The sequence below is a fragment of the Pituophis catenifer genome, unplaced genomic scaffold (genome assembly GCF_029215685.1).
Source record: "Pituophis catenifer annectens isolate HBS135680 unplaced genomic scaffold, rPitCat1.0.hap2 SCAF_1, whole genome shotgun sequence".
NCBI lineage: Eukaryota > Metazoa > Chordata > Lepidosauria > Squamata > Colubridae > Pituophis > Pituophis catenifer.
In genome coordinates this window covers 12,804,121-12,812,818 of record NW_027256881.1, presented here as the reverse complement: position 1 = coordinate 12,812,818, position 8,698 = coordinate 12,804,121, and positions in this window count along the sequence as shown.

Genomic DNA, 8,698 nt, shown 5'->3' with positions numbered 1-8,698 from the left:
TAAATGACTGGCTAAGTATATTTTCGAGTGATTGCTTGTCCCCCAGGGACATTGTATGACAGATAGAACAACTCTGGCACAAAACATATTGCTTGAATATTGTATCTTTATTCATGAAACTCGCCTCCCCATACATACCTTTAAAATTGAGAGAGCTTTAATATAGTTGTGTGCCAGTTTTTATGAAGCACTTAAAACCCCTCTGAGAGAAGAGGGGTGCAGGAATAAATGGCTATTAATAATAATATAAATGAAGAAAAGCACACTCAGATCACGGGCTCTTAAATTAATTATTCCCTGTTACAATATTAGAAGTCGAAATGGAAGCCGCCTAAATGTGTAATAACCATGATAGTTTTTCTCTCTCCCTCTCTTGCCTCCCAATCCTTAATAAATTAATTATATTTCACATCTTCTCAGGAGCAAGGTTCTTCCTTTTTTTCCTCTCTCCCACATTATTTTTAAAATTAAAAGTAGCAATTATGTAAATCAAGAACCAGAAGAGTTTCTCAAAGGTGTTATACAATAGCGTATCTCACATTCCAGTTATTTTATTAGAACAATTAAGCTTCTTCACAAGTTGCTCCTTTTGATTTCATAACAGTTCACCTAGCACAAGGGATTAATAGGAAACTGATATAACAATCTGAGGAAGACATATTGAAATGTCATCTATAGGTAGCCCTCAATTAGCAACTGCTTTGTTTAGTGACTGCAATTACGATGGTGATGCTTGGTTAATTTTGTAACCAATCCTTTGGTTACCTATACTGGTAGACCAGTACCTCTGCTAAATCCTAAATAATTGTCACATGACCATCAAGCCATGCTCACAAAATAAGCCATGCCCACAGAACCAGTAGTAAAAATTTTTAGAACCCACCCCTGCTAAATACCACCACTGATCCTATCCTATCCTATCCTATCCTATCCTATCCTATCCTATCCTATCCTATCCTATCCTATCCTATCCTATCCTATCCTATCTTATCTTTGTTTCTGTTTAGCCTTGCTTCAGATAGAGGTGTCCTGATTTATCATGAGCAAACCAGATTAGCTGAAGTGGGATCTATAACATATGAAATATTCACAGAGCCTTTATTTAAAATAGAGTCTTTTTTTCCCCACGGGGGTATAGAGGCATGGTGGCTCAGTGGCTTAATGACACTGGAGATGGTCTTTGCTCCAGCAGTTCGGATCCTAGCACTGTGTGGCAGGGTGAGCTCCTGTCACTCAACTCAGCTTCTGTCCACCTAACCGTTCGAAAGCATGTTCTATGCAATATACACCGTAGATAGGTATCACTTTGGTGGGAAGACAAACTGGTGCTCTGTGCAGGCAGTCAGAATCCTGACAGCTCTGAATTTTCCTGATTGCGGTGCCCATTTGCAAGGCAGTTCCGGGAAAGATCCTCCTGATGTGTTATGCACTGTATGTTTATTTTATTTTTGCAAATCTGTTAAATTATGCATGCACAAACATACACACACGTTTTCTACCATACAACTTAAGGGGCTTGATTAAGTCCAGCCTTATTACAATGTAAGAAAATTTACATTTCCCTATTCAATTGAGAAGGGTTCCCTAAGAATTCAAAGTGACAAGTCTTACTTAATATCCATGAAATATTTGGCATTAAGTCATTCGCAGCATGCTCATTTAAGCTTGGCAATTTTCCATACGGCCTGACCTGAAAATTGTGCTACTGTAGTTCTCTTAATTCCTTCGATCATAGCAATTTGTCTTCCCCTGACTTTGAATGTCATCTGTGAGCAAACTAAAGTAGCCGATAATGACCGGGTGCTTTCACTTTTTTTCCTCAGTGACAGCTTGAACTGTGAGCGCTTCCAGACGCCAATTGCCAATTTCCCAAACCTCCAGCTGCTCACCATACATAAAACCTGATCTGTGCTCCCCCCTCCTCTTGCTTTAGGGATAGATGGGACTTCCAGTCCCACAAATTCATCCAAAAGTTGTAAACATTTGTTTCCCCACTGGAAACGCTGTCTGCCAGGCATGTCATGTCCTGCTCCTAGCTAGTGTTTCATGGAGTGCAATTGTGGGAAATATATTTTGCTAACACGTTCCTCTGCTTGTTACCATACAACACTCTCTGGATTTGCTGGAATGAGTTTGCTAGAATCTTCCTAGGACTTGCTCTGAAATGCTGTTTTGGTGCCATGGAGAACAGAAGGCTTTTGAGGTGTCTTCATGCATTTGTTGACATTCCCACTACATTTGTTAACAGGATCAGAAATTTATCTTTCCTTGCAATGGCTCCAGGGGTGGGTTGCTCCTGGTTCGCACCGGTTCACAAGAACCGGTAGTAAAAAAATTTAGTAGTTTGGAGAATCGGTAATAACATTGGCTGGCCATGCCCCCATGCCCAGTCGCTGCTTGTTTATCCCGCCCACCATTATATAATCCTCTTGCGCATGTCCAAGATGGCCGCTCCCTGCTGAGCGGCGGTGATACCTGGGGGAGATTCCCCGGCTTTTGGGGGTTTTTGGGGGCCGGACCAGCTAATTTGGGGGTTTTCGGGGGCCGGACCAGCTAATTTTGCCCCATGTCTGGCGAGGGGAGCTTCCCACCAATCGGATGCTGTCTTTTTGAGAGCTGGCAGCTTTCCAGAACGCGATGGCCGGGAGGAGACGGAGGCGGCTGCGCTGCAGTTTTACGAGCAGGGAGAGCGGCTTCGGCGTCTCCCCGCAGCTGCCGGACCGGTGGAGTGGGCGGTGGCGGCGTCGGCGATGCAGTTTCTCCCCGGAGCTCCGAGGGGACGGCAGGGGCTTCCCAGCGATGGATGGAGATTTTTTCGAGAGCTGGGATCGTCGGGCTGGCACTTGCTACAATACTGGGACGAGCGGCTGTGAGGGATGGCACCAGAGGGGGCGAAAAGGAGGAGGAACTTGCTCGGGAGCGCGAGGAGCCTCTGACCACAATATACTATTAATGTCAGTTTCTTTGGAACTGCTATTACAACTTAGATGGGAGGCTTACTTGGAGGGGGCCTCTTCCTGGCTCTCCCAGAGGTTTCCCCCCCTCCCTTATGTGGATGGGGGCGAGCTAAAAACATTGCTGGTTCTGACGGTTGGAAAAGACCTGGGGCCAAGCTCTTATGCCCCACGTGGTCTGTTAGCCTCTGTGAGGCCACTTATTATCTGGAGGTTCCTCTGAACAATAGGATGATATTTGCCTCCCATGGACATCTACAGCCCCCTGATTTGCCTCCTGATTCGTGAGTGAGGTATCTCAGATTTCAAGCCTTGTATGGAGCCGGACGATGACTGCGGTTTTTGGCCCTTCCCAGCTTTCGTGAGAGGGCAGCTGGTGTTAACATCTGGCCTCAAAGTGGCTTAAGACTCCATCCACTGCTGTGAGAGAGCAGTGGGATTTATTGGATTTATTGAATTTATTGACTTGGAATTGATTGAATGTCCCTCCCCAGACCTTGGACTATCTGGATTATCCCCAGGCCGTGGACTTCCCCCAGCTTAATTAATTAACTGATTGATTAGATGTATTCACCAACAGAACTTCTTATTCTGCGAGACTCCCCCCTCTCGCAGGTGTGGCCCTCTACTTTATCAAGGGCCTACCTTTATGACGGGCTTTGGCACCCCGAGAGGTGGCATGCTGCAAAAAGGGGATTGAGGGGTTTTTTAGGGAAACTTTTTGATAGATTTTTAAGGGATTTTAAGGGGTGGGAGGGTTGTGTGGGTTTGGGGGTTAACCCACGGGGGGAGGGGTCCGGCCCAGCTGTTAGTGGGGCCACGGAGGGTGCAGATTCCGGGGGTAAGGGGGACATTAGAGTCCATTCTGTCGAGGGCTTTTCTATCAATGTGTTGAGTGGGAGGGGCAGATATGGCGGGAGCAGGGGGCCGCATCATGTGGTGGGGGCACGCACTCGCTATCTTCGAGCGGTGGCGCGCCCCGGTCCCCATAGCCCTTCTCGTATCCCAGGCTGTTCAGACTCTCAGGGCCCGAGCCTTCGGCTGCTGTCGTGCAATGCCAGGTCCGTGGTAAATAAAGCCCCCCTCATTTGCGATCTTATTCAGGAGGGGGGAGCGGACCTGGCAGGTATTACAGAGACCTGGTTGGGCCATGAGGGGGGGTTCCCCTCGTGGATATGTGCCCACCAGGTTTCCGAGCATTCCATCAGCCGAGAGCTCAGGGCAGGGGTGGGGGGGGTGGCGGTTATTATAAAGGAAAGTCTTGATCCGAGGGAGACCACTGTTCCACAGATAGCCGGATGTGAGTCCCTTTTTGTGAGATGGGGTCGTGGAGTACAGATGGGCTTGTTGATCACGTACCTGGCTCCCTGCCGCGTGGCAACGGCCCTGCTTGAGCTGCTCAACGTCATAGCTGAGGTGGCGGTTGGTACCCCCAGACTTCTAGTCATGGGGGATTTCAACCTGCCATCTGTCGGCGAAACGTCTGAGGTGGCTCGGGAGTTCATGGCTTCCATGACGGCCATGGACCTTACTCAGTTAATTCATGACCCCACTCACATGGGTGGACACACTCTGGACTTAGTTTTTGTCTCTGGTCAGTGGTCGAGTGGCCTTGATACAGGGGATATAGTCATCGAACCCTTGTCATGGTCTGACCACTCGCTCCTTCGACTGGACTTTCTAACCGCTGCACCCCGCCGCAGGGAGGTGGGACCGACCAGGTGGTTCCGCCCCAGGCGCCTGATGGACCCTGATAGGTTCCAGATGGAGCTTGGGCCATTTCCTGAGACTCTGGCTCACGACTCGGCTGAGGACCTGGTGGCCGCCTGGGATAGTGCGGCTGCCGGGGCCTTGGACCGTGTCGTGCCTTTGCGGCCTCTGACCCGGCACCGAACTCACCTAGCTCCTTGGTTCTCCGAGGAGCTTAGGGAGATGAAGCGCCGGAAAAGACGCCTGGAGAGTAGTTGGAGGACCAGCCGCTCCGAATCCGACCGAACACTGGTGAGGTCTCATATTAAGACCTACCTAGTGGCAATAAAAGCGGCAAAATCTAGCTATTTTGCCGCTCTTATCGTGTCATCAGATAATCGCCCGGCCGCCCTGTTTAGGGTGACCCGCTCCCTCCTCCATCTGGAAGCGTGGGATGACCCCTTGCAGGGCCGAGCTGAGGACTTTGTGCAGTATCTGTATGACAAAATCGCTCAGATTCGGGAAGGGCTGGCCTCTGACTGGGTATGTCCGGATGGGATGACTGAGGCAGGTCTTGAGAGTGTTATCTGGGGGGAGTTCGATCCTGTGGCTCCCGAGGACATGGACAGGGTCCTGGGACGGCTGAATGCGACCACATGTTTATTGGACCCGTGTCCCTCCTGGTTGGTACTGGCTTCCCGGGAGGTGACACGAGGCTGGCTCCAGAAGATTGTTAACGCTTCTTTGAGTGAGGGGGTCCTGCCGGCTGCTTTGAAAGAAGCGGTTGTGAGGCCCCTCCTCAGTTTTTATGAGTGGCTGCAAACTAACCGATGTCACAGAGTACCAAGGATTCCCCAAGAGAGAAATTTGCAGGGAGCTGGAACTAGAGATGTTTCAGCTCAGCTATTTTTGAAAAAGGGGAGTACATGAAGTGCATGGACTTTGGGTAAAATACAGTATATTCATTTGTTTATTTCTTAGAGTGTTACCTTGTATCTTTTCCAGGGGTGGAATTCAAATTTTTTTACTACTGGTTCTGTGGGCGTGGCTTGGTGGGTGTGGTGTGGCTTGGTGGGCGTGGCAGGAGAAGGATACTGCAAAATTTCCATTCCCACCCCACCCCAGGGGAAGGATACTGCAAAATCTCCATTCTCACCCCACTCCAGGGGAAGGATACTGCAAAATCTCCATTCCCACCCCACTCTGGGGCCAGCCAGAGGTGGCATTTGTTGGTTCTCCTAACTACTCAAAATTTCTGCTACTGGTTCTCCAGAAACTGTCAGAACCTGCTGAATAGCACCCCTGATCTTTTCCCCTAAGTCTAAGAGCTAAAGGCAGCTTATGTAGAAATCTCTATTCATTTTATTACCACAATAAAAATCCTGTGGTAGGTGAAGCTGAGAGACAAGGATTGGTCCAAAACCACTTTAGGAGCTTCACTGGCGGAAAGTAGATGTGGATCCATCTCTCCATCTCCTGGTCTATCTTATGATGATGATGTTATCCGTTCAATTGGATCCAACTCTTGGATGTTCTGTGGGTGAGGACTTTTCATATTTTTAGATCTTACACTACTTCTTTTGAGTTGTTCTGTGCTCTGGCTGGTGTTAGCTTTGATGGTATCCAGCCATCGTATTCTTTGTCGGCCTGGTTTCCTTTGACTGCTAACTCTTCCGAACATAATTGCTTTCTCCAGTGAATTTCCCCACATAACATGGCCAAAATAAGTGAGATGCAGTTTTGTGATTTTGCCTTCCAGTGACATGTCTAGTGTTATGCGCTTCAGTACTTGCTTGTTAGTCACCTTTGCTGTCCAAGGAATATGCAGAAGCCTCCTCCAGCACCATAGCTCAAAACTGACTTTAGCAGTGGATAAATCTCAAGATTTATTGTTCTATAACTGAGTGGATTTTTTGGAACACTAAGGTGCTTCCTCCAAAGAGAAATTAGCATCCTTGAATCTGCTTCTGCAAGACAGAAATCCCCTTAGCAGCTTCTTCCAGATTCTTCCAGAACGGAAAGATTTTTTTCCTCATAGATTTTGGTAAATGTCTGTGTCAGGGTTCCGACAGATGCCCTAATTAAATCATGAGCCTCGAGCCAAACTTCAAAAGAAATCCAGTTATTTATTAGGAGCTTCATGTCGGCAAGTTCCCAAGTGAAGCCAGCTCTGACCCTACGTAATTTATGCCCCAATTATGACCCTGTTTCCCCCCTCCCCCTAGGGGGTACGGTCACTCCCCCCCCCGGCTGCTGTAGATAACCCTGGGATACAGCCTTCAGAGAGATAAGCATGGAATGTGCATCTGTCTTTGGCTGCCGTGCCGTTTGGCCTGTTTCCCATCCCCCCTGACCTATGGCAACTCGAGAGCAGTCCAGGGATGCTTTGTGAGTTGACAGTCTGATTTCTATGCATCCCTTTTAACTTCCATCCATGTAAATCTAAGCATTTTATAAAAATACCAAATATTTCCAATTTATGGAGTGCAATGTGCATTATAAATAATTTTTCAAAAACCATCGCTCAGGCAAAGCTGGTTACAATCTTCACTACTTGAAACAAAGCGATTTGTATGAATATTTACATCAGGATTCTGTGTGTTTCTTGAGGTATATGCACAGTTGAATGCATGCACAAACCAGCAGCAAAAAACTTAATATTGTATTTATAACTCTTCTTTCTATGTGACAGAGTGAAGAAAATAAACACCATCTGTTATCTGATCACGTGATCTCCCAGGCATACAAACCATACTTGTAATAACTTAAATCTAGGAAATCCTGAAAGAAGAATAAATAAGGTTTTCATACACAGAGAGAATCTCTTATAGAGAGGGTAGGTGAAATATGCTACAGGCGAAATAGGCTAAGGACTTCACAGGAATTGTGTTAGAAATTGACACACAAGGGAAGGAGAAAGAAAATTGGCTAGTGAGGAACAATAACTGGTAAAGAGATGCAAATTTCATCTCTTTACCTCAACAACTCAACAACTCAAAGGTTGTTGAGAGTGTGGTGGCGCAACAGCTTCCTGGGTACCTGGATGAAGCTGTCTATCTGGATCCGCTCCAGTCCGGCTTCAGGCCTGGGCACAGCACGGAAATGGCATTGGTCGCATTGGTGGATGATCCTGGTCCTGTTAGATCTCTCAGCGGCTTTTGATACCATCGACCATGGTATCCTGCTGCACCGGTTGGAGGGGTTGGGAGTGGGGGGCACTGTTCTGCGGTGGTTCTCCTCCTATCTCTCCGACCGGTCGCAGTCAGTGTTGGCAGGGGGGCAGCGGTCGACCCTGAGGCGCCTTGTTTGTGGGGAGCCTCAGGGGTCGGTCCTCTCGCTCCTTCTGTTCAACATTTATGTGAAGCCGCTGGGTGAGATCATCCGTGGCTTTGGGGTGGAGTTTCATCAGTACGCTGATGATATGCAGATGTACATCTCCACCCCAGGCCATCCCAACGATGCCCTTGAAGTGATGTCCTGGTGCCTGGAGGCCGTGCGGATCTGGATGGGGAGTAACAGGCTTCGACTCAACCCCTCCAAGACCGAGTGGCTGTGGCTTCCGGCGTCCCGATATAGCCAGCTGGTGCCATCACTGGCTATTGGGGGCGAGTTATTGGCCCCCACGGATAGGGCTTGCAACTTGGGCGTCCTCCTGGATGCATGGCTGTCTTTAGAAGAGCATATGATGGCTGTGGCCAGGGGGGCTTTTTATCAGGTTCGCCTGATTCGCCAGTTGCGTCCCTTTCTGGATTGGGACTCCTTACACACAGTCACTCAGGCACTCATCACTTCCCTCCTGGACTACTGCAATGCTCTCTACATGGGGCTCCCCTTGAGGAGCACCCAGAGGCTCCAACTGGTGCAGAATGCGCCACGCGGGGGATTATGGGAGCGAGGGGGCGCTCCCATGTGACACCTCTCCTGTGTGAGCTGCATTGGCTTCCAGTGGTCTTCCGGGTGCGCTTCAAGGTGTTGGTTACCATCTTTAAAGCGCTCCATGGCATAGGATCTGGGTATTTGCGGGACCGCCTTCTGCCACCGATAGCCTCCCACCG